The sequence below is a fragment of the Globicephala melas genome, chromosome 16 (assembly GCF_963455315.2).
Source record: "Globicephala melas chromosome 16, mGloMel1.2, whole genome shotgun sequence".
Classification (NCBI taxonomy): Eukaryota; Metazoa; Chordata; class Mammalia; order Artiodactyla; family Delphinidae; genus Globicephala; species Globicephala melas.
This window is the reverse complement of record NC_083329.1, coordinates 26,624,660-26,643,713: the sequence shown is the minus strand read 5'-3', so window position 1 is coordinate 26,643,713 and position 19,054 is coordinate 26,624,660. Positions and strand designations below refer to the sequence as shown.

The window sequence follows — 19,054 nt, the reverse complement described above, 5'->3', positions numbered from 1 at the left end:
CATGTAGCCTTTGACAGAAGCTCCTGCATGGCATGGACAGAAAGCGGGCATTAGGAAGGACCCCTGAGCCTTTCCCCCAATTGACAGCTAGTTTAATATTCTTTTCCTCTTAGAGAAAGTGAGAAATATAGGAAAAGGGATTAATGACTATGTGCTCTGTTTTCGCACAGGACTCATTAAAGTTGCGGTATTTAACGTATCTGCCAATACCAGGATGAGCAACAACAGTAACAATCAAACTACCACCCACTTTCCCCGGACTAGCTGAGGAGCAGGGCTTTAAGACTCCTGTTGGGACACAGCTGGTCTGCAGTCGACCCAGGATGGTTTACTCAGCACAGCTGACTGCTTCCGTGCTGCTATCAGAAGATGTCTTCTATCTTTTGTGAATGCTTGGAACTTTTAAACCCCACCTCCCCTCCTTCTTTCCTCCTGCTCCTGTTTTTTCCTCATTTGGTTCCAGACAGAGATGACATAAATATATTTAGTGTTTTGCCAGAATCTCTCTTGCTTTGCCGTTAAGCAGAAGAACTAGTTTCCTATGGAGCCTACTGGGAGAGAGCCGCTTCTAAGGGACAGGGGATACAACTTCAAGCCAGACGGCACCCAGTGTCTCCCTGTAAACTGCAAGAATACCCAGCACCTGGCAAGATCTGCCCAGCCCCACTGTGCTTAGGAGGAAACAGCTGTCTGTGTAGCCTCTGGGGCAAGAAAGAAAGAAAACAAGAATGTACACCCTGGAAGATCTGGGCCTCTTTCCTTCCATCTCTTTCTCTGTTTCTGTCCCTCTTGCCCCTTCTCCCACTCCCCTTCAACATGTTTATCTGCTCCACCTGAGAAGAAAGAGTGTGAAGAAAGTATCCTCAGTTATCATGAGGCAAATGAGAAAATGCAATACTTAGAAGAGTTAAGTACCCTTCAGTCAAAATTTCAAACCCAGGCTTTTGCTGCAAGTGACCCTATGTGGCGACGATGGATTCTCAGACATGGTACTGTCGTCGTATTTGCACCTCTTCTCTCTTCTCCTTGTAACACCCACCCACGCCCCCAAAACAAAAGGGGGGAGGGGCAGAAATTTCCTGGGCTCCTTCAATGGCCACATCTTTTCTGGACTCAGCAGTCTCCTCGATTCCATGTAGAGTGTGGAAAGGAGTTGCTGATTCCATTTCCTTTCATTAACAATTAGATGTGTAATAAAAAGCGTACTTCATCTTAAATCACTGCTAAGGCTCAGCCTACAGAAGGGGTTGAAATGGCCAGAGCCATTCTGCATAATGGTTCGCATCTCTGATTTCCTCATCAGGGCCTGCAAGTACCCAGGCGTGCCTGTATCTTTGCCGAGACCACGATCAGGCTAGCTTACCAGGTGGTCAAGACTAAAAGGTGATGTCTTTTTCATTTAAGCCAGTAAATATTGTCTCTCAAAAATCAAGCTAATCATCTCAACCTTGCTCTGCAGAACCTTCCTTCTGCTTTTCCAAACCTGGTATTTATAAAAGGCAAAACTGCCAGAGAGAGAATCAGGGTGAAGTTTGGCACACAGGGTTTATTAATGGCACAGAAATGCCTTCTCTTTCCTTTTCTTCCTTCTCTTGGCCTTATTTTACTCTCCACTCTCCCCAATAAAATTCCTCTGGCAGTTGGTGAGCAACATAAATAAATGGACTTCAGGAAGAGCCAAGGCTTACTGGCCACTTCAAAATCAGCTATAGAGGCTTCAGGTGCAGGGCACGTGTGCCCCCCAACCTGGGGGCACAGGGAGTACTATCAGTATGTGCCCGGCTTGTTTCCCTGGGCAGGAATGGGCCTTCACCAGCCATATTGTGTGGCACAGACACACCCATCAATGGGCACAGGGCAGTCTCCAAGTCTTCCCTTGGAAGCTGAGCAGACAGGCCCATTGTTTCCGTTATATCAAAGCAGTTGAGTAAAAGAAAGGCCCCTTTTAACCAGCTGCTGTAAAAACTTCAGAATGGGATCCTGTTGCAGGCGACCTCAAAGCCAGGCCACCTTTAGTTGGGGGCGGGGGGGGGGGTCATCCTCACTCTTTCCTCTGCTTTGCCAGAAGGAATCCTCTTCCCAAAATATGCCCAGACTGAATCTTGTTACGTACTGAGAGGCAGATTGTGCATATGCATTTTCCCTTTCCTGCTTTATGAGTGCTTTTAAGCTTTTAGTTCCAGGTTATAGTCAGAAAACATTTCCCAGTGAAATGATTGTCATTGCTTGGGAAATTCTGGGTTGGCCAAAAAGTTCGTTCGGATTTTTCCACACATCTTACAGAAAAACCAAAGGAACTTTTTGGCCAACCCAGTATTTTCTGAATATAATTTCCTTACCAAATACCCACATGCTAGATGTATGTCTTCTATTTAGCCACTATCAGGGTTCCTTGTCTATTGTCTTGACTTTGTGTGTGTGTGTGTGTGTGTGTGTGTGTGTGTGTGTGTGTGTTGACTATTAATGGCTTTTTGATTGGTTAAGGATTTTGCTATAGATGAGGCAGAGGGCCATCCCAGGTCAGGCATTAAAGAGGCATGGATTTTGAGCTATTTCAAAATATTGTCCAATAGCCATAACTTTACCAGTCCTTCTCTTATATGCTGCTATTCGGAAGTGGAACCATGGAATATTCATTGGTCCCCAGGGTTTTGCTCTCTCATCTAGGTTCAGTTGAAGGTATGTTGACAGGAGCTTGTCCAGTACATCATAAATGAGATCAAGGGTGAACCCTGCAGTCTGGAGCCATTAGCTCTATGGAGGATATTCTCCAGGTTGTCCTCTGCTGCTCACGGAAATGGGAATGAAGTTAAGTGGTCTGAAAAACTTGTCGGTCACATTTCTCAGCTCCTGGGGGTCATTTACCAGTTCATTGTAGAAGAAATAATCAGGTAAGTAGAAGTTTGTTTCCAGAGAAGGTAAATGCCACTTACCATCTCTGCATGATTTCAGTGGGAATCGATTATCACTAATCCCCAACTGGGCTAGAATAAAAATAAAGTTTGACCTTTTTAAAAAGACAAGAGAAATGAAGTCTCAACACCTCCAAAGGAATGGTAGAAAAGGAGCTGAAGGTGTTTCTGGGCTCTGAAATGAAATGTCCCCATTGTAGATTAGTCTCTTCTCACTAAAATTCCAATTTAGGCCTGAAAGAAACATCTCATAAAGATGGGAGGAATCCTGTTCAAAGGCAGGCAAGGAGCGTGTGCATGCCCCTGCACCTGGTTACTCTGTGGGCACTTGTGAGCTCTCTGTTCACACTGGGGCTCCTTGGACAAAACCAGCATGCCTTGCTACATATGTGTGTATTTCCACTGCTGAGAACATCCTTTTACTTTCTTAATGTGCAGTTTGAAAATGGACATGAATTGTGAGTGGGAGGCCTTTTACACTTGTCCCTTGGCAAAATTCTTTCCAATGACTCTTCACCAGAAACTTCAGAGATAGGGACTCTCTGGGATTCTGTTGACAAGTAATAAAGTCTGGCCCTCATAGCTTGTTTCTGGGAAAGACCCTGGAATCCCTAAATCATTCTGTTTTCTGCTTGAGTAAGAAAAATCCTTTTTATTTTTCTTTTGTAAAATCAAAAGCTGAAGAGAAGAAAATATGCACTCTTCTCCTTTGCTGTCTCCTGGTACCCATTGGTCTGAATAGCTGTGGTTGGTCTGTTTCTTACTTAGCACTTGGTTGTACGTGGAAACACAGGGCTGGCGGTGGAGTGGTGGGGGGAATATTAGAATAATTAGGGCAAAATTTTCTTCCCCAGAATTAGACACCTTTGTATTGTTAACCTTCTTGGCATCTTAGATGGTAATACCTTCCTGCCTAGAACAGCGCAGGCCAGAGAGGCTAGGCTGCAAGCTTGATTCTGGAGGAATCCAAAGTACTTCCAGTGTCAAAAGGGATGCTTCGATGCCTACCACCTGTTTGATGATCAGGTTTGCCATATGACTTTAATCCGTATTTCTGATCTCCTCCTTCATTTCTCTGAGTTCAGCAGACTTCCCCGAGCTGGAGAACAGAAAAAGGTGCCCTTGCTTCTTTTTGCATTCCTCTCTTCCCTCCTAGAGTAACCCTCACTTCTACCAAGTGTACCTGAACCTGCAGGCTGAGTTTATCTCCCCGGGCCTCATCCACATAGCCGATCGCTGGCAGACCACAGCCCCTTACGTTATTCACAGTCTCAACATAATCAGTGTTGAAAAGACAGCCATCTCTTAGTAGATTAAAGCTGAGTTTCTCTTCTTGTTCCTTTACCTGTAGTTCATTTGTGACTTCAGAATCCTTGGAACTGAGGAGAGAAACCAAAAAAGCATGATTATGGCTGCTGATTCCAGGTGGAACTTAATGCATTGAAATCCAGAAACCTCTTCTGTTGGAAACTAAGTACCTATGACCTAAAATTTCCTGGAGGCAGATGACACCTGCCAACATCTCTCCAGCCCACCCAACTGGTTCCTGGGTGGCTGTGTGGGTGTTTAAGGGTCAGTGCAGTAAACAGCATTATAAAGCTTCACCTCCCCTCTGTCCCTTTCTCTTCTTGGACACTGATGGAAAAGACCAACAGGAAGGGTTAGATCTCTGGGTACCAAGGATACTAACACTTTCCCAAATCAAGCCCAACACAGACTGTTCTGACGGATGTTCACTGGACTCCAGCTATGGGGCAGGCCTGGCAACAAGTGTGAGCCTCCCTGAGAGCTTTCGGTTGGCTCAGCCTTTATTCTCTAGACTCTTCAGTACTGACTGCTTTGACTTTTGTGATTATGTTATGGTGGTGTGTAGTCAATGTACCAATATGTTCACAACCTAGGATCATGGTAATACAGTGTGTTTTGTTTTGTTTTTAACTGTTCAGAAAAAAAGTAACTTAAATTACAAATATAAGATTAAAGTGAATGTCCTGGGTGTCTTATCTCTTTACACCAACACGAAGAGGACAATGACTTTTTCAATATAGAAACTGAGGGAGTAAACAGAGACCTTTTGAAGGTAATCTGACATGAGAAAGCAATATTGAGAGAAGACAGGGCCAAATGGGTATGAATAAGTATGGGAAGGGAACCCAGGCATACAATTAGTGTTCCATGTTGAATTAAATTGAAGCCAAAAGTGATGTCTAACTTGGGAACTGGTCACTATAGCCTTGGCCTACCAACCTGAGCTCAGAACTTAAGTTTTCCTCTGCCACCTCATTAGGTGAAAAGACTTGGGTTTCCCTGGCATCCCATTTGATCAGTTTCAAGATGGGAGAGCTCACATTTGGGAGTAATTTCAAGAGAGATTCCAACAAGCTATAAAAATGAAGGGAGCATTGACTGGGGAAACCCACCCTCCTTCCCTTCTTAAATCAAACCTAGGGAAGTGAGTACCAGGTTGCAGCCAGACCGTTCCCTCTTCCCCTCTAGTGCCACAAGCAGGAACCTCAGTAAAAGTAACTCATCCTTGTTCTACATCTATGGGCTTTTAGTAGTGGTGGTCCTCCCTGCCTGACGAGGCCCCCTGGCTCTGTCAGCCTGTTGTGCCTGTTGTACCTGGATTGACAACTGCGGTCATTAGAGCATTCTCAGACTATTAGATGACAGGGCCCCAGTGCTAGAACAGGAGGCATGTCAGAGCATCAGGTGCACCTGACGTTGTGCAAATGAGGAACCTGAGGAACAAGAAAAAGGGCTCCTCACACTGCCCAAGACCACACTGGAGTCTCCTCCCTAAGAGCTAAGGAGAGGGAAGGGGAGGAGTCAGTGGACACTCCTGTGGCCACTGGCATCTACTCAGTTGTCACTTGTAGGCTGGACTCCTGAGCCCAAAATTGAGCAGAGGCTGGGCCTGGGAGGGTTATGGGTCTCACCTTGAAACCCAGTGTCAAATCGCTCCTCTCTAGGAAGACTGGGGTCTAGGGCACACCCTTGGAAGACTCAGCCCTGAAATCACTTTCCTAAAGCAAGGCTGGGCCTGGAATCCCTCTCCCCTTGAAACCTATAGCTGTACCACCATCAGCAATGACCGAGGGGAGGAGACCTCTCTTCATCCTGATTGGCTCTTGCCAATTAAGAGCATTTTATTAGGCTGCTAATTAAAGGCACTTTGTTAGCAGCAGGAGAGGCCGGGTGGGTGCCTGGTGAGATGGAGCCGAAGCCAGGAGAAATCATTTTCCTCCCCCCACATGGAAGCTGAGCCTCTCAGGGAACCCTCTCAGTCCCCCAACCTCTCCCGCTGCACCTACCACACCCCTTGCTTTCAATTATTGGCTCTGAGGGGAGTGAGGTCATTACCAAGTCCAGGTGGAGAACCATCCCCTGCCTCAGACCAAATGAGGCCTTCGGGGGGCTGTCCTTGTCCCAGTCTCAGTGCACTCGTGTACCTCCTTTGGAGTCTGGGTCCAGGAAAGGAGAAACCCAGGGGGTTGTGTTTGTTCTCCCCACTGGGGAATGGCCCTTGGGTCCCCATCACTCAGACTGTCACTAACTTGGGTCACATGGTATGAATCTCCATGCCCACTTCCTCACCAAAGGCTCAGGAGGTTATTAGGAAATGTGACCTTCCTATAACTTTTGCAAGAGCTGAGCCCACTTAGACCCAGAGTGGGTCCAGGAAGAGGGGCTGGACCCACACATTTCAGACACTTAACCCTGCCTGGTCCAGCTGAGCACCAGGAAGGAAAGTCCCCTTCCTCCAACAAGAGAGGAGGGCCTGGCTATGACTTAGCACATAGGGGCTGGCATGCAGGGTCAGAGATACCCCCTCGCCAGAACCTTCCCTGTCCCATCTTGCTGCCCTCCTCACCCCCTCACTTAACTGCAGAATTAGCACCAGCCCAGGCTGGGAGGGCGGATTTATGGCTAGGCCTGCCTCCTATTTAACCCGAGGCCGGTCCAGGCTCCAGACACTAAATTAGATTTTTGACAATTAGAGAGACTAATGGGCACGTAGCCATCCCCAGAGCCAAATATCCAGCAAGGCTGTCCTTTAATATCCACCATTGGCCAGCCAGCCCCTCCCTGGCTGCCCTCCTCTCTCCCCTGGTGGGCATTTCCCTCCCACACCCTGTATCTCTCTACCCCAGCTCTGAATGCACTCCAGAGGTTTCTCTGGTTCCGTCTCCCTCCATTTCTTACCCTCTCCTCCCACCCCTGGCCCAGTACCAGCTCGGCTCTGGGGCTCTGCCCCTCCTTGCCCTCCAGTCACATCTCTCTATCTCTGCCTCCCCGAGGCCCATCCCTCTATAATCTTTCCATAGGCCCCTAGCAGACAGCAAGCCCCTTGAGGGCAGGGGTTTGTGCCCTACCTGTATCTAGCATGCCTAGTGACGAACGGGTGCTTAATAAATGTTTATCGTTTCCTGGGCCTGACTCCCTCTGAGTCCCTGGATCGCTAAGGCCTGCCCATGCTGCCCTCCTGGCCCCAGGCCCTGGCCTGGCTGTGTGCCAGCATGGGCTGGGTCCTCTTTCCTTGCAGCCCCGCAGCTCTGGCCAGTCTTGGGCTGGGCGGGTAATGAGATTGCAGTAAGTGGCGTTCGTGGGGGAAGCTGCTCACATTCACTCAGGCCAGCTCATAGCTCTGTCAGGCTGATTGGTCCTGAGTGGAGGCACAAACGGCCCCCCACGGACACACTGAGATTGGTTATAAAATTACAAGCATTTGTTCTGCTGTCAGTGGCCTTCGCTCCCTCCCTGCCTGCCTGCCTGGGCTCCTCACCGCCCCCCACCCAGCCTACTCTCCCCTGGGGTCAGCCCATACACCCTGAAGGACCCTGGCCAGGGGCCACCACGCCAGATGAGGCCAAGAGGCTAAGGCCACCAGGCTCCCCAAACAGGCTGGCCTTCTTGCCTTGGCCCTGGGATTGTCACAGCTCAGGCTGGCCTCAGAGTGACCTGACCTTGTGCTCAGGGTTTCCTATTCTCTGAAGGTAAGTGTGGGTGGGGGCCCAGGGCAAATAGGCCTTGGAATCCAGACGCTCTGATCCCAAGTACAGGAAGATGTCCCAAGCCCAGGTCTCCCTGGGTCTACCAGTGCCCACGACATTTGAGGGAGTCCAGGGCAGGGGTTGGGGTGGCTGGGAGGCTTCCATGCTAAAGGAGGGAGCAGCAAAAGCCAGGTTGGTGGGAGGAGTCCATCTCTCTTCCCTTCATGTGGCCAGTCCCCTGCCATGTACCCTAACCCCAGGTAAGGACAAATCAGCTCTCAGGACAGTCCTCCCACCCCTACCCCCAGTCCCTGGAGCCAGACCTAAAAGCCAATTTGGCCCACCAGATGCCTGCTATGGTACCCCCTACAGACTGAGTCCCCTTAGCCTGGCCCTGTACTCACCCTGTAGGACCAAGCGTTAGTCAGTCCTTCTGGCCTTTGCAGGGGCCCAATTACCCCAAAGCAGATGTGCCTTGAGATCCTGGTTTGTGCTCTGGTGATACTTTCACAAAGCTACTCGCTCCTTACTGGCCCTGCTTCCCTGCCTGACACAGACACACCAGCCAGTCCCTCTTACTCTGGCCTCTCAGCCTCCTTCCCACCCTCATTCCTCCAAAAAGGCCCCAGGCCCTGGCCCTTTCCTGGCCCCTCAGCTCCAGCCTCAGTCCCTGCCTGACTGTCACCGTCCTGTTGGGAGGCACCAGGGTGCCCTGCGACCAGGTGCCGGGTTCCCCAGCTTGGAGTAGGAACTTGAGGGAGCATCGTTTCCTGGCTGCTGCCTACAAGGTGCCTTCCTGCCATCCGTCATTCATTCTCAGCCCAGAATGTATTTGCTGCAATTACATCTTTAATTAGGGTGGTGATGGCTCATTGTTCAACAATGATGGATCAGATCCTCCTACTTACCTTCCTCCCTCTGTCCAGCACCCTCCAGGTCAGCTCTCCCCCAGCACTGGGGTTGGGAAGGGTGCACAAGAACTTGCCCTCTCCTGGGGACCACCAGATGTCTCCTTGGTCCAAAGTGGCCAGGTTGTGACAGGGAGGCAGGCTGATGTTGCCCCCATACACACACATGTCACCATCACCACCCCAGGCTGGGCCCTGAGCCACACACTCATCTGAGGGGCTGACAAGCACAGAAAACCTCACAAGTGTTGGGTGCATGTGTGGGCAGCCCTAACTCCAAGCTCCCCTGTGAATCAACCAGGGTCTCTGGCAAGTTCTCCGCTCCCATATACTTGTACCCACTCAGGCCATAGGCCCAGGTCCAAATCTGAACGTGGTGGCTGTTCAATGACAGTGTTCAGTAAATGAACATGTCAGTCGGTAAGGGGAGATCTGCTCTGAGAGGGTGAGGCTCAGAGCTCCTCATTGGAGGCCCTGGGCTGGCTGGAGTCCATGGTGAGCAGAGGGGTCAGGATGGGCAGTGAAGGCCCAGGATCCTCCAGGAAGCCTTATGGGTTAAGATCCTAATCTGGGTTAAAACTCCAATTTGGCACCTACTGATTGTATGACACTGGGTGAGTTTCCTAACCTAAGTCTCAGTTTCCTCATTTGTAAAACAGATATGAAAGCGGTACCCTACCTTGTGTGATGACTGCAGATTCATGGAGACACTGCATGTAAAGCGAAGAGTCCGGGATAAGGTGGTGGCAGCGGCAGGGAAAGGTGGTGGCTGAGCAGCTGTGGGGAGCCCATCTCTACTGTGGCTGGCTAATGGCACCCGGAGCTGGGAGGTAGCCTCCATCCTGGTTTGAGGAAGGCCTTACCCACTCCAGGCGTTGTTGGGCACAATGGTGGGGGTGGCAGGGATGTGACAAGGCTGGTGTAAGATTAGGTGCACAGTAGTTGCACAGGGCATCTTCACTGATAGGAATTGGCTGACCTCCTTTCAGAGGTGCGGGGGATCTTCCCCGGTGTGGTCAGGGTCTGGTCAGAGCAGGGTCCTGGCCTGATAGTACGGGAGGGGCTGAGAGGGAGAGCCTGGAGGCCCAGCAGGGGAGCTTAGCCTGTACCTTATCTTTAAGTGGACTGGGCTTCAGGAAAGTGGGGAGGGGAGAAAGCTGGGGTGGGACCTCTATCCCTTCTACCTTTCAGCTCTAAAATTCTATGATCCCCCCCCCTCCATGGGGCCCTATTGTCTCCCACAGAGCTTCCTCACTCCCAGGGGTCGCCCCTCTGCATTCCTTCTTCCCCAGTGATGCTCTCCACCCTGCAGGGCCCACCCTCCCCAGTGTGACTCCAAGGCCCAGGCTGAAAGGATGAGCTGTACCTAGCGGTAAGTATGCGCAACATTACATATGTATATTGGAGAGTAAATAACCCCAAAAAGCGCCTTGTAAATAGACTCCAAGTTTATTCTTTATTAATGAGGCACCGAGTGCCCCGCTGTTTTAGAGCAGTGAGACTTTCATAATATCAAAACCTAAATTACACTTGCGTGTCTCATCCCAGGGACGAACATCTTTCGGCTTCGTTTTCAGAGTGAGTAAGCAGGGATTCCTCCCTGCCTGCCTGGGATTTTTGTTTGTTTGTTTTTTAAATAATTTTTTAAATTTTTTGTTGTTTTTTTTTTTAGATGTTGGGGATAGGAGTTTAATAATTAATTTATTTATTTTTGCTGTGTTGGGTCTTCGTTTCTGTGCGAGGGCTTTCTCTAGTTGTGGCTAGCAGGGGCCACTCTTCATCGTGGTGCGCGGGCCCTCTCACTATCGCGGCCTCTCTTGTTGCGGAGCACAGGCTCCAGACGCGCAAGCTCAGTAGTTGTGGCTCACGGGCCTAGTTGCTCCACAGCATGTGGGATCCTCCCAGACCAGGGCTCAAACCTGTGTCCCCTGCACTAGCAGGCAGATTCTCAACCACTGTGCCACCAGGGAAGCCCCTGCCTGGGATTTGTTGGCACCTTTCTTTTACTGGAGGGAGGGAGAGAGGATGTACATACACGTGCGTGCACACACACACACACACACACACACACACACACACACACACACACACACACACACACACACACACACACACACACACACACACACACACACACACACACACACACACACACACACCCGAGTTCCCTTAGCTTCGTGTCTAAGGCCTCAGGTCCCAGTGTGTGAGGGCCGCCTGGGATGCTGGCCTTCATTCCAGGTACAGAGTTTACAGGATCAAGGGGTCACCCCAGGCCCTGGGGTGTGGAAGTGAGGATGGGTCACTGGACCTTTACAAGCTCTTAGCTTCAGTTTCCCTGTCTGCGAATGGGGATAACAATAGCTTCCTCCTAGGATTGTTGTGAGGACTCAGTTAATGGGTCAGAAGTGGGATTTGGTGTATAGCAAGTCCTGGTAAATGTGAGCTGTGATGGTGATGATGATGAAGATGGTTAGTCCCCTCTTTGGAATGGGACACCAGTGTCTTCAATTCCTGGAACACACCACATATGGGGTCACAGAGTTCCAGCCTCATCCTGGCAGCAAGGTCCTGCACTGACCATGGCCCATCTCACCCTTAGCATGTGCAAAACCTGACCTTCCAGAGGCCCCCAACCCTGAGCTGAGCCAGGGCAAGGAGCCTGGACCCTCTTGGCCCCCCTGATTCCCCAAGTCCAAGGCTCTTCTCAGACCCCTTGGGGATTGTGCCTACCCTACCCCAGTCCTAGACCAAATGGATTAGCTGGGCAGGTGGGCAGGCGGGTGCTGTGTGGGCAGGATTTACAGCCTGGCTGGCCAAGCTCCTGGTGCTCCGGTGGGCGTCATGTCGAATCTGTCCCATTATATGGACAGTTGAGTTTAATAGTCATTGTGTGCTTGCTCAGAGCCCAGCAAACATCACGGGGCGACACCCCCTTCATGCGAGCCACCCGCTCCTCACCCACACAGCCCATCCATACAGTAAATTAAAAATATGAATCACTTCTCCCCACTGCCTCCCCAAACGCTCATCTTGTCAGCCTCTATGTTGCCTTCATTTGTATTACCTTAATTTAATGTTAATTATGGTCTTCATTTACAAGGAACAAGTGGGCCCTGCTCTGCCAGGGGAACTTCCCCCAACCCCCTCCCCCTCAGCCCAAGAGGGAGAGGCTGGGGGAGAAGGGGAATTTGGGGGGCTACAAAGGAGTAAGGAAGGGAGTTGGGAGAGGGCAGGAGATGAGATCTGAGCCATCAGTGGCTGATGGACACTCAGAAAGGGACTAGGAAGACACCCCCCCACCCTGTCATCAATCATTTATTCATTCAACAGTTACTTATTGAGCACCTAATAAGTGGCAGATAACTAGGAAACAGAGAGATTGGGCAGGGAGTCTTCCACCCTAATAAGGGCTAATGGAGTACCCTCGGAGTCCCCTCTGCCATCCTGAAGTGAATGTGCTAGAAAGCAGCATCAGGAAGACAAGTCATCCATGCCCCAGGTGGGCTGGTACCTGACTCAGCCCAAAGGGCACAGGACATGGGCAAGAGATCTTCTCTTCCTTCCAAGCTCCTCCCTTGGCTACTAGTGCCATCCCTACTCCAAACTGCTTCATACTCTTTCCAGGCAGGGAGTTCTTTCTGAAGTCTTTCCTGAGTCCCTCTTGCTGCAGATCATCCTAGGCTCAGAGCCTGAGTGGGGTCAGGAGTAGAAGGGTGACTCCCAGGCTGCACTGTCTCTGGAGGGTTGGGAGGAAGGCATTGTGTGGATCACCACTCATCACACCACCACTCACCACCTCCACCACCCAGCCCTCCTGACTTGCTCAAAGTCCTGTGTCTTTGAGAGGTCTGGGAGGCCTGAGTGTGACCGTTTTGGCTGTCCCTGTGCTGCCACATTCTGCCAATGGGACACACAGTCACATGTAGGCCTGTAGAGCCTGTGGGGGGGGGCTCAATAAATGTTGGTGGCTCACGTCACACGTGTGCACACAGGGAGCTGGCAGAGGGCCACCTGCACTCAAGCTGCCATTAACCACGAACACCAGCCCCTCCCCCCAGCACTCGTCTCCTCAACTGGGGAAGGGGATCTCCAGCTGGGAATAGCTGCTTGACAGATGAGGCTGTTCTGAGTGTGTGTCTGCATGTGTGTCCGTCTCCAGGGAACCTTGATCCACACACAGGGACGTGTGTCTCCCCAATTCCGGTGTGCCCCCTCAGGTTCCGTGTGCCTGTGTGTATGTGCAGGAGCGTGTGTCCAGCAGGCCCACGTGCGTGTGTGCGCGCCTGTGCTCATGCACGCGAGGCCGCCCCCCCCCCACCATCCCCGCCTGTCAGCGGCGCTGGTGACATTGGCGCAGAGGAAAGTGATGACAAATGCCCGTTATCAGCGAACGAGGCCGATGACAAATGGGCGGGCGCCCGAGCAGCCCCATTACGCTGTAATAACAGAAGATGGATGGTCTAGCGCCCCCCACCCCCACCCCTACCCGCCTTCGCCGGTAACGGGAGCCCGTACGGCTCCGCCCTCCCAGGAGGGAGCCGAGCCGCTTGCTGGGCCGCCAATCACGGCAGGGCCGAGAAGCCCAGGCCCAGGCCGCGGAGCCGGGAGCCCACGCGGCTGCCCGCGGCGGAGGAACAAAGCGACGCGCTCGGGTGGGAGCAGGCGGCACCCAGGGCATCCGGCCCGCCCGCGGCCAGGACACGCAGCTGTGCACACAAATGGCCTGCACACGCGCCAGCCGCCTGCGTCCTTGCACGGTGCTCCTGCAGCTCCTGTCCAGGCACAACCCCCACGTCACGGGAGCACGGACACGTGCTTTTCTGCCGTGCGTGGGCATACCATGTGCAGCCCAGATCCGGGTACACACCCACAAACATAAAAACGTGCACACACAGCCATGCAGACCCGTGCACCTGCAATTCATGCACGCGACTACAGAAACCACTTAGGTCTGTGAACACGTATGCTGCCAACATGCCTGCACATGGATGGATATGGAAATATGCACACACTTAAGTAGAAATGCTTATGCATGGACACAAACCCTTACACTCAGTTCTGTGCACACAATTCAGGGCCTCCAAACATGACCACACCCACACGCCAAAGATGCTCACAGCTGCATCAACAAATGTTAACTGAGCCCCCTACCACGTGTCAGCTAGGTGCTGTGGAGTTACAGTGATGACTATGACCATCCCTGGCTTCTAGAATTTTAAGTCTACTAGACGGGCCAAACGGCTGTGAGTGAAGGCAGAAGATTATTTGTGTTTTGACCCAAGTACATAGTATGTGATGTGAGATTTCCAACTGGAAAATCAGAAAAGTCTTCCTGGAGGAGGTGACTAAAGGAAGAGTAAATTTTCAAAAGGAACTGAATTTTGAAAAAGAAAGTATGGAAATGTGAAAGTGTAGGGAGTGCTTGGGGCCAAGATACCTAAGGGGCCAATAGTCCACGCAAATAGTGTGGGGTGAGTGCGGTAGGAGTGAAACTTCCCAGATAGACTGGGGCCAAGAGGCTGGAGCTGGGAAGAGGCTGGGGCAGGTCCAAATGAGAGACCAAGGAGCTAGCTAGTTCCTGACATAGAAAAGGAGAGGACCAGGAGGTCAATGAATGGGGAAGTAAGTGAATGAGAGGTACCAGGCAGGGCCAACTTCCTAGGTGTGTGACCTGGGCGGTCCCATGGGGGTGTGCGTTTAGAAGAGCCCTGTGCTTGGTTTAATGCTGTCTTGAAATTCTTTATAAATTTATAATAAAGAGCCTGCATTTTTATTTGGCACTGGGCCCTGAAAATTATATAGCCAGTCCTGGAGCTAGGGATCTCTCAGGTTGGTCGAGTAAGACAGAAGGAGCAGATTGGGGGAAGAAGACGGTGAGTTTTGGGGGACCAGAGAGTATATGAGAGTCTGAATATGGAGCGAGGAGTTGAGATGATGGGTAGTGTTTCCTTCTCTGGAGTGGGAGTTTGTGCCTTGCTTATGCCTCTACCCATGGTCTTTTCTACTCCACAGAGAGTCCACACACTGCCACATGCCATAGAGGTTCCTCCTAAAACATGTCTATGTACCCCCTTGCTGGAATATAAGCTCTCCAGTGTTGCCTCCATATCCTCAGGGCATGGAAAATGGTTGCCATGCAATACCTGTTTGTTGAAGGAAAAAGTGAAGGTATGCATGAATGAGCACATGTGAGTCCACATATGTACACACACTGGGCACCATGGGAGGGGTACGTGAAAGTCCGAATATGGTGCCGCTACCCCATTGCCACTTCAGGGGTTGTTCTGTCACCCTGTGTCTACTTTAAGGAAAAACTGTCCTTGTCCCAGGGCCCCCTCATTGGGTGTCTCCTTTGCAGACAGAGCTGGGCAGGAGTTAACAGTGAACCCAGGACCCTGGGGCGATGGACAGGGAGGGGCTGTGGTTTGGAGCCAGAGGATCTGAATTCAAGCCTCAGCTCCTCCCTTGGCTGACTGCTCCTCTCTCTGAGATTTAACTCTTCATCCGCAAAATGGGACTATAAGATGGAAAAGCATTTATGCCAGCACCATGATGCTGACAGAGATAATTAGGGGAGGTATATTCAATAAAGTCAGGTATTGAGAGAGCTGCTTCCTTCCCCCAAACTCTGGGTTCCCTAGGGTGTCAAAAATAGACTGGGGATCCAGAGGATGACCCAGGGGACCTCAAACAGGAGGGGAGCTGGCAGACTGGAAGAAGGATGCTTTGGTCTACTCTCAATATGAGCCAGATGATCGAGGAGCTGAGACTCAGGCCCTGCCTCCCACAACACCCCTGCAAGCAGCGGCACATATGAGGCAAGGCAAATAGGGGGTGCCCTCCATGGCTAAAGTAAACACTCTGACTTTGGGTAGCTTGGGTGGGGAGAGGCAGAGGACATCTCCAGAGATATGGACCAATTGAGAGAGCCAGGTGGAGGCGGGTAAAGGTGAGTGCAGGGCACCAGTGTTGCTGTCTATTTCTTTCCCAGGGTACCCTGCCTTCTGCCCCACGGGAACTCCACCTGCTAACTTTGGCTTCCTAATATGTGACTTTCTCCGTTCTACAGAATGGGGGTGGGGGAACATTTCCAGGAGCCCCCTCTGGTCTCCCTCACCCTCATGTGACCCACTTTGGGTCTCTCCAGTATGTCCCGGTCCCTGTCTCCACCTCCCCTATTTCAGCTGTGTTAACCATAACCTCTCAGTCCCTGTCAAGAGGCCCTCGGGAAACCCCCGGCGGAAGGGGCCTGCAGCAAGAGGTACCGGGATTAGAGAGAAGATGCCGGGAGGAAAGCGATGGGCCAGCTAATGGGCCTCGTTCCTCCTCCCTCACCAGTTCACTTTTTCTGTAGCGTTATTGACCCGTCATTAGTTATCCGTCCAAGGTCGCCGGGCCTGGCCCAGCTATAAATCATGGAGGCTGGAGGGGGACTACTGGCAGAGTGATAGCTCCCGGAATACAGCGGAGAACTCATCCCCCAGCACAGCGCGGAGGAGGCGCAGATGGCCCCAGTCTCGGGAGAGCTTCCGCTGAGAGGGCTAAGCCCCTCTTCGTACCCACCCATCCCTCCCTCCTTCCCTTCCTCTTCCTCCATTCTCCCCTTCCATTTGCTTTTCCATCGCCACCTCTCCTTCCATCACACTTTTCTCCTCTCCCCATCTTTTTCTACTTCCCTCCAAGCTCTGTGTTCAAGGTTGGCGAGGTCAGGGGAACGGGGCGGGGGGGGAGGTAACTGGGGGCGTACTAGTTCCCTTTCACTGGGTCGTCTCACCCCACCTGGTGTCCTAGTTTAGAGCTTCCGGGAGCAAGGACAGAACTCACGCAGGGGGAAACTGAGGCACAGAATTTCGACCAGAGGTGAGTATGAAAAAGGGGTCCCACCTGATTCAACATCAAAGGTCACCAGTCCTGAATCCGCGGACCCTGCTCCCTTGCCCGGTAATGGAGAGGGTCTACCCACCCAGGGAAGGGCGCGCCGGGCCACATCCCCATCGGCCGCCTCCTCCTAAGGAGCAAGGGGCCGCGCAATCCGGACACTTCCTGCCCCAGCTCCCACCCCGGAGTTCGGAGAGAAGCTCCTGGGCGGTTCCTCCCCGGCACTTGCTGTCCTCTCTTCCACACCCCCATCCCCGGCCTTCGCGCGCGCCGGGCCTCTTGGCCGGTCCTCGTGCGCCCTCTGCTGGCGCCTCCTGAGAAGCGCTCCCGTCGGCCTACGTACTCGCTCCATCTCCAGCCCAACACACCTGGCGGCGGCGCCCGGCCTTCCCCAAGGCCCCGCCCACCGCCCTGATACACATTTGCGGTGCCGCCCCCGCTCGCAAGGAGGCACCGTAGAGCACTCCTCTATCCCGTCATCCCCAGCTTCTGAGGAGTCTCTGCCATTCCAGATCCTAGGGAGGCCCGTTTGCCTGTTCCAGAAGAGTGGGCGGAGTGAGGTCCAGCAAGACAGAACTTGAAGCTTGGAGTGGAGAGAGCATTTCTCTTGCCCGTGGAGCCACGTTCTGGAGGGGCAGCTGCAGTCCGAGTCTATACGTCACAGGGCAGCAGGTGGGGTTCCTTCAGGGCATCCCCCTGGACTTGGCCCTGCAACTTCCAAAGGTGCTTTGGTGGGGGAGGGTCGGGGAGGTCCTCAAAGTAGGGGGACCTTGGTGTTCAGAAGCTCTGAGGTGGGGGCTGCAGTCCTTGGCCCATGATGTGGGAAGCTGGGGCTGCTCAGCGCTGCAGGACTGTTCTCTGGCATGGAGAGGAAAGACATGGCCTCTGGAGGCCTCTCTCCTGGGGCCAGACCCTAAGGGTCCTGGGCTTTCTCCCCATTAGGCAGCTTGGGAGGAAGAGGGACAGGCCAGGGGGTGATCCTTTCCACTGGGGTGTCTGGCCCGGTAGGTAGGGAGGGTGGCTTGACCAGAGGCCCTTGCCACACTGGCCCCAAAGTTCTCCAATACAGCAGAGTCCAAAGTCATGGTGTTGAGAGAGGATTCCTCAGGTGAAGCCTGGAGCTGAGGGGAGGAGTCTCTCAGGCCAGGCCAGGCCCCCAGCAAGCCCTGTGTGGAGTCCATGTGGGAACAAGTCAAGTATGTGTGGAGCTATGAGAGGGGGGTCCAGTGTGTGCAGGGACATGTAGGAGCTGTGGGGGACAGGCTGGGCATGTGTAGGGATAGATGTGAGCTACAGAGCCAGGACCCTTGCCTCTAGCAGGGCTGGAGTTTGAGAGTCAATGACCCCACATCACTAATTCCCTAATGGAGGTGGGAGGTTAGGGGGTCCCATCTCAGGGCAAATGGGCATTTGCTGATTCAGAACTCCAGTTCTCAGGGGCAGGGATTGTGTCCTTCACCATCAGCATCAGGAACCTCCACAGACTCTGAAAAGCTCAGGGTTCTTTGCTTTGTGGGAGAAGCAAAGGGAGAGAAGTTAGCAGACAGCCCAGTTAGATCTGGGCTCGAGCCACTTCCATAGGGGGAGCCAGGGAAACCAGCTGGGCTTCCTTGGGTCACAGAGATCTGAGAATGAAACCCAGCTGTTCTCACATGCTGTGTGACTTAACACAAGTAAATGAATCTCTCTGGGCCTCTGTTTCCTCATCTGCCAAATGGGGATAATAGGGCTATAGGGAAGGTTACATGATATAGTCCATGTGCAGGGCTGGGTTAAGGGTAGACTGGCCAGGCTCAGAGTCAATCAATAAATGCTGCTGGAATAAACCAGAAATATGGTGCAGCTAACCCAGGTCTCCTCAGTGGAGACTCTTTCCATAACTTGCAAAATGTCAGTTGGTCTTCCTCAAAATCCATGATGCTGGGACCTTCCAGTGGGAATCAAAAACATCTCCCGCCAGCACCCACCCAGAACCCATGAATAAATACTTTTTGAAAACTCTAGTTTGGGGGGAAGGGGAACTCGGTTTGAAAGCACATTAAATTATCAGCCATGCCCTAACCACATTCTAGAAGCCTCTGCCTACGCCAATTCCATAGAGGCTCCTCCTGTCAAGGACCCATTCCTGTGAGGTGAGCTTGCTACTCCTCATTACCCAGGGGTCCAGACTCCACCTGGCAGGCATCATGAATTTAAATGCTTACAAGGGTTTAGTCCCAGGTGAAACAATAGGGAGTGATGAGAACTTTGGCAACTAGGGAGCAGCTCCAGTCAATTGTTGCCATGTGGGAATACGGTGGTGGTGGTTGTGGGGGGAAGTAGCATTAGGATAGAGCCTTAGACCTCTCCCAGCTTCATCTCC

General features: G+C 52.2%; 1 protein-coding gene across 9 annotated transcripts in view; it reads left to right on the top strand.

Moving 5' to 3' along the window:
- Positions 1-4,899, top strand: part of BTRC (beta-transducin repeat containing E3 ubiquitin protein ligase) — a 187,801-nt gene extending 182,902 nt beyond the window's left edge. For all 9 annotated transcript variants that reach the window (XM_030865387.2, XM_030865386.2, XM_030865385.2 and 6 more), the window contains one exon: positions 171-4,899. The gene's annotated coding sequence lies outside the window, so the exon portion shown is untranslated. The remainder of the gene's footprint in view (positions 1-170) is intronic.
- The last annotated feature ends 14,155 nt before the right edge of the window (positions 4,900-19,054 follow it).